Source organism: Thalassophryne amazonica, chromosome 7, assembly GCF_902500255.1.
Source record: "Thalassophryne amazonica chromosome 7, fThaAma1.1, whole genome shotgun sequence".
NCBI lineage: Eukaryota > Metazoa > Chordata > Actinopteri > Batrachoidiformes > Batrachoididae > Thalassophryne > Thalassophryne amazonica.
In genome coordinates this window covers 96,966,496-96,973,406 of record NC_047109.1, presented here as the reverse complement: position 1 = coordinate 96,973,406, position 6,911 = coordinate 96,966,496, and the positions used below count along the sequence as shown (strand labels likewise).

The following is a 6,911-nucleotide window of genomic DNA, read 5'->3' as shown; positions in this document are numbered from 1 at the left end:
AGTCATAGATAGTCCAAACTATACTTTTTGGAATCTTTACGATCAGACAACTAATGTGGTGTAGCTTTCAATATGATTTGAGCATTTTCAATTTTAACCCCTGTGTAATTCTTCAATTGACCCCTACCTGACCGTCTATTGAAAATTCAAGTGGCCAGTCGGTTTGTTCAAAAGAGTAATGTCTAAGGAGTATTTGTGCCAACTTTGGTGCTTGTATCACCATTTGCACGATTTTGCTCTAAATATGCTTTTAGCTGCTGCACTACAAAGAAAGTAGTTTGATTCGGTTTCATCTTTTCAAGCCTGTGTTGATTCGAACCTGTCTCACTGATTAATACATACGGTAGTTTTGAACATCCATCGAGGCCAGACCTTTGACACAGTGGTTTGTGGACCACTGGTGGTCCTTGAGCAACCCTAGTGCTCTGTGAGTATATTGGCAAAATATCACATTTTAAATCAATATCATATTCTAACTTAACATGTTTCTCAAACTGCTGAAAAACAACTCCAAAGTCTAATAGATAGTAATACACTGTTGGAGTGGTAAGCAGGCCGATTATTTTTGGATATTTGCAGAGTTTTGTGGTCAACAAGATTTTTTTCTTATTATTAAGAGGTCCTTGATCTGAAATACTGATCTAGGGTTTTTGATTGTTGAACTATACAAAATAAAATATTTCTGGATCATGTTTTTCTTGGCCTTTGACCAAACTACTCCAAAACCTAAACACATCTAGATATCTATCCAAGTAATATTCCCATCATGGTTGAAGGAAATTCATCCAGCCGTCTTTTCCACAGACACACACACACCACTGAAAGCACGCAGTGAGGAAAATAAGTATTTGAACACCCTGTGGTTTTGCACGTTCTCCCACTTAGAAATCATGGAGGGGTCTGAAATTTTCATCTTAGGTGCATGTCCACTGTGAGAGACATAATCTAAAAAAAAAAAAAAAATCCGGAAATCACAATGTATGATTTTTTTAATAATTTATTTGTACAGTATATTACTGCTGCAAATAAGTATTTGAACACCTACCAACCAGCAAGAATTCTGGCTCACACAGACCTGTTAATTTTTCTTTAAGAAGCCCTCTTATTCAGCACACTTTACCTGTATTAATTGCACCTGTTTGAACTTGTTACCTGTATAAAAGACGCCTGTTCACACACTCAATCACACTCCAACCTGTACACCATAGCCAAGACCAAAGAGCTGTCTAAGGACACCAGGGACAAAACTGTAGACCTGCACAAGGCTGGATGGACTACAGGACAACAGGCAAGCATCTTGGTAGAAGACAACAACTCTATGATTATTTATTAGAAAGTGGAAGAAACACAAGATGACTGTCATCTCCCTCGGTCTGGGATTCCATGCAAGATCTCACTTTGTGGGGTATGGATGATTCTGAGAAAGCTCATAACTACACAGGTGGACCTGGTCAATGAGCTGAAGAGAGCTGGGACCACAGTCACAAAGATTACATTAGTAACACATGATGCTGTCATGATTTAAAATCCTGCAGGGCAACAAGGTCCCCCTGCTCAAGCCAGCACATGTCCAGGCCCGTTTGAAGTTCACCAGGGACCATCTGGATGATCCAGAGGAGGCATGGGAGAAGGTCATGTGGTCAGATGAGACCAGAATAGAGCTTTTTGGAATCAACTCCACTTACCATGTTTAGAGGATGAGAACAACCCCAAGAAAACCATCCCAACCGTGAAGCATGGGGGTGGAAACATCATACTCTGGGGGTGCTCTTCTGCAAAGGGGACAGGACGACTGCACCGTTTTGAAGGGAGGATGGATGAGGTCGTGTACTGCAAGATTTTGGCAAACAACCTCCTTCCCTCAGTAAGAGCATTGAAGATGGGTCATGGCTGGGTCTTCCAGCATGACAATGACCCAAACACACAGCCAGGGCAACTAGGAGGGGCTCTGTAAGAAGCATTCAAGGTCCTGGAGTGGCCTGTCCAGTCTCCAGACCTGAACTCAATAGAAAATCTTTGAGGGAGCTGAAACTCCAACCTGAAAGATCTGGAGAGATCTGTGTGGAGGACTGAACCAAATCCCTGCTGCAGTGTGTGAAACCTGGTGAAAACTACAGGAAACGTCTGACCTCTGTAATTGCAAACAAAGGCTACTGTACCGAATATTAACATTGATTTTCACAGGTGTTCAAATACTTATTTGCAGCAGTAACATACAAATAAATTATTTAAAAAATCATACATTGTGATTTCCGATTTTTTTTTTTTTTAGATTGTCTCCTCACAGTGGACATGCACCTAAGAAAATTTCAGACCCCTCCATGATTTCTAAGTGGAAGAACTTGCAAAATTGCAGGGTGTTCAAATACTTATTTTCCTCACTGTATTTCTGCTTTGCCAATGTGCAGGGTAATAATAATGCATGCCTCCTCTGAAGTAACGTTGCCTTTGAAGCCATATGGGGCCTCTCAAAATGTATCACTACATTTGATCTTAAGGGTCAAACTCAAGGTTGCTCAAGCTTTGATTATTATAGTGGCTCATCAATAACAGATAGATCCATAGTACTATTAGTCAATGACAGGAAGTCATATATGGGCTTATAACATACAACGTTGTATTTGACCTTGAGCATATCAATGGTCAAACCTAAGTTGCTGTAATGAAGCATAATGTACTTTCCTCATTGATACAGGATGTTGCTATCTAGTTACACATCATCTATATATATAAAGGTAATCTATGTACGTATGTGGCACGATGTGTGTTCGCAATTGACACTCGTCACCAAACCTGGTGACTGGGGGCACCAAGGGCGAAAGCGTACGTGCGCAAACACACACAAACACACCACACACGGTCAGCCTTATATATTAGATCACGACCCGCTCACGAGAGCCCTTATTTTCACAGTTCAAATGGTACTCAGGTCAGGTAGCAGCATCACACCTTACTACGTTGTAGCGGTTGGTGAGGGCGTACTTTAATAGAAACTGAACGGGCCAGTTGCACACTGCATGTGAGTTAAGGTGTGCATTTTTTTACTTAAAATGTACCTGCTGTGTACAACATGCAAACTTCCGAAATGCCTCCCAAGAAGCAGGAGGCGTTAGGTCATAAAACCCCTAGTGCTAAACGGATGAAATGTAATAGAGCTGGGGAAACATCTGCAGAAACACTAAGAACATTCATTATATATCCCACAGCATTGCCATGATATGACATGCTATCACCTTTGTATCATTCACTTAAGTCTCATGAATGTCACAAAATGCTCTATGAAAATTAATGATGACAAACATACACACAATGCAATGCAACTTACTACACCTTAACTAAAGTGACATGAAATATACAATGACATGGCTAAAATTCTTCTCTGTTACGCGTGCGTTAGAACAGGTAATTCAGCTAGTATATATATATATAAATAAAAGCAATCTCAAGGACAAAATGTTAGATAAGAAAGAGGACTGTGTTTATTATTATATCTAAAACCAAATACTTTTGAAATAAATTAACAAAGAAGCAGATAAATAGACCATCAATACATCACTCATTGAAAATAATTTCTAATACAAAAATTTAGGCAAATGCAAAGGCAGTTTGTATTATTCCATAAAATGCCCTTCACTGTGCTGCGCTGTGCACAAGGAGGCACGATGATGCTACAGTCTCTGTTTCAGAGCTCAAAAGTACAGACAGTGGCATCGGTCACATTTTAAGATAATACAGTATTCATTCAAATGCATAGTTATTTAGTTACAGTAGGTAATCAGAAGTGTCAGTGCTAATTTCAAATAATTTCTTGGCTTTAAACATTGTGGAAAATAATAATGTATACACTGTACGGCAATGATGACTATACAGTATAGGCATGAAAAGGGGTAAAGTTTGGACATCCTTTGGATTTTACATATTTTTTATGACATCAAATTAAAGAAAAATATTTCAAGCTTCTCTTTATTCCAATTCTATACATATTCCCTTTAAACTTAAAGTGACAAGAGATCACTACCACATGATATAAAGTACATTAAAATATCAAAGTGAAAATAACAGAATGCCTATGTGTAGACAAGCATCACTTTTACAGCCGTTTTTTAGACAAGTGAAGGCATGAATACAGAATGTTTCCATGTCACTGAATAAGTTTTGGACTTCATTTACCTCAATCTGTAAGAAATCTGAACAGCATTATACTGTATGGAAAATCTGTCTCAAGGAGGGAGTTTCTCCAAAACTGAGGGAGTGTGCAAGGAGACAAGTGAAGGAAGTCACCAAGACACCATGGCAAACTCTGAAGGCATTATAGGCTTCTATATTATAGCTCAAAATGCAGTTTAAAAAACAAGAAAATCCTTTTCTAATACATTACTTAAAAAAAATCACAAGTCACAAAAAATGCCCCAATGGTACCTAAATATTTTCTTGCTACTGTATGAAGTATTTTACTTTGAATTTTACTGCAAAAGAATTCAAAACAGTAATAACAAAAGTCTGAATGTTCATCAACACAAAGGGTTTGCAAAATCTTGAAGTGTGGCACAAAATGAAAAAAAAAAATGTTAAAAGAAGCACAGAAGAGAGGAAAAAATGGAAAGGGAAAAAATGCAAGAAAAACAAAAAACAAACGAAATGTACTGTACAACAACAAATAGAAAGAATCCTGTTCCTGTGGGCTCACTGTGAAGTCTGTGCAGAGCTTCAGGCTCCATCTGTCTGCACTATGTCGGACAAAGCACTGAAAATAACAACAGAGAGACTATATCATCATAACTGTGGACCGACCAATCAAACTGCAGCACGAGATGAGGTCATATAAAAACCACAGAGGAGGAGAATGAGAACAGGAAATACAAAAGGAATAAACAGCAGCTTTGTACAGTGTAGAAAAGGACTGCGATTTTCTTAAGCGTATTTATGAAGATATTATTGAACTCATGGTGTAAAAACCATAAAGAAGGAAACATCTGCAGAGTAAACAGAGCTCTAATATCATGAGGTTTATAATCATGCTGCACCATCACTGTGAGAGAGAGGGACAAAGTGCAAAGGGTCAGGGTCACACTGCACTACAGTTGATGTGGACAAGAGGGGGGCGCTCTAACACGTCACCTGTGAAGGTGTCACAACCTTCGTCCATCGCTCACATCAGAGCTGCAGAGTGAACACAGCAACGGAAGAAAGAAAAAAAAAAGAGAAGGAAGAACGGAGATACACTAAAGATAACAGGATAAAAACAGTACCTAGCGCTGCTGACAAATTTGACATTTTGTGCGTTTGAGTTTTTATAATACGTTTTTTTGCCTGTGGTGTACTGAAAAATGCATGCACTGGGATTTTGTCACATATTCTGGACAGATTGCTTTAAATATTTGACAATAATCCTGCAGCTGCAGTGCTGTTGTGTGATAACAGTTATAAACTTTTGAATATCTGTTTTTTATTATTATATTTATTCATGTATTTTTAAGCTGCTCTCAAAATTCGACATCTAGAATCAGCTGCCAAACTGCAACATAATTCAAGGAGCAACTTGCCTTAGTTGTTGTTTTGTTCATGTTTATTTTATTTCCAACAGAATACATGAATGCAACATTTAATGGTAACACTACTGGTCTATTAGATAATAAACCGACCCTTTTATTTTTTTTTAACTATATGGGATTTTGAATGACGTGCGATACACCAATCATGCTTGAACCCTCGTGCGCATGCATGAGTTTTTTCACCAGCGTCGGTGACGTTCATTTCCCTGTGGGCAGACCTTGAAGTGAGATGTTGATCCCGCCCTCATTGGCTGAATTCCTTTGTTTCACACGCTGCTCGAGACGGTGTGCGTTGCTTTATCAACATTTTTTCTGCACCTGTGAGGAATATCCGAGTGGACACTATTCGAGAAATTAAGCTGGTTTTCGGTGAAAAGTTTAACGGCTGATGAGAGATTATGGGGTGTTTCTGTCGGTGTAAGGACTTCCCACGCGGGACGTCGTGCAGCGCTTCCAGGCGCCGTCGTCGGCCTGTTTTCGACCTGAAAACATCCTAATTTAAGGCTTAATTCACCCAGGACGTCGTGAGAGAACAGAGAAGATTCAGAAGAGGCCGGCATGAGGACATTCTACTGTTTAAGGACATTTTGTAATGAAAGACGTGCGTGCAAATTCGCTGAGTCGTTTCCGTGACGACTCGGCAAATCTGTGTGCACCGCGACAGGAAAAACACCTCCGTGTTGAAAACCATTTGTAAAATTCAGGCGGCTTTTGATGGCTTTCAACAAGTGAGTAACTGAGAAATTGTTTAACAGCTTGGGCATGTTCCAACTTGCCTGTTAAGGTTTCCAACGGAGGTGTTTTTCCTATTGCACCTATTTGACCGTTGGGGTTTTTACGTAATTATTGTATGGCCTTGCCTTACAATATAAAGCGCCTTGGGGCAACTGTTTGTTGTGATTTGGCGCTATATAAATAAAATTGATTGATTGATTGTGACCCCCGCGGTCAGGTCCGGCCCGACATGCGACTCTGCCCGCACGTTCTTTCATTACAAAATGTCCGTTAACAATGGAATGTCCGAATAAACTCCTCATGCCGACTTCTTCTGAAAGTTCTCTGTTCTCTGACAACTTGAAGAGCCTGAAATGTGCAAGTTTTCAACTTGAAACGGTGAGACGCTGCCGCCTCGAAGCGCAGATCGCCGTCAGGCGCCGTGGGCCGTCCTTAAAGCGACAGTTACAGACCAAAATCTCTCATCAGCCGTTAAAACCAGCTGAATTTATCGAATGGTGTCCACTTAGTTGTGCCTTACAGTTTTGAAAAATTTTTTATCAAACAAAGCAGCAGTCTCTGAGCCATTCCTAAACAATGAAAAAACGACGAGAGGGTGGGCCACTCCTCACTCAAAGACTGCCC

At 39.8% G+C, this 6,911-nt stretch overlaps 1 long non-coding RNA gene across 1 annotated transcript; it reads left to right on the top strand.

Annotated features, from left to right (window-relative positions):
- Positions 1–446: 446 nt before the first annotated feature.
- LOC117513352 lies at positions 447–4,992 on the top strand. The gene is made up of 3 exons (XR_004561577.1): positions 447–527; positions 2,633–2,642; positions 4,980–4,992. It is a non-coding gene; the product is annotated as an uncharacterized LOC117513352 (long non-coding RNA).
- The last annotated feature ends 1,919 nt before the right edge of the window (positions 4,993–6,911 follow it).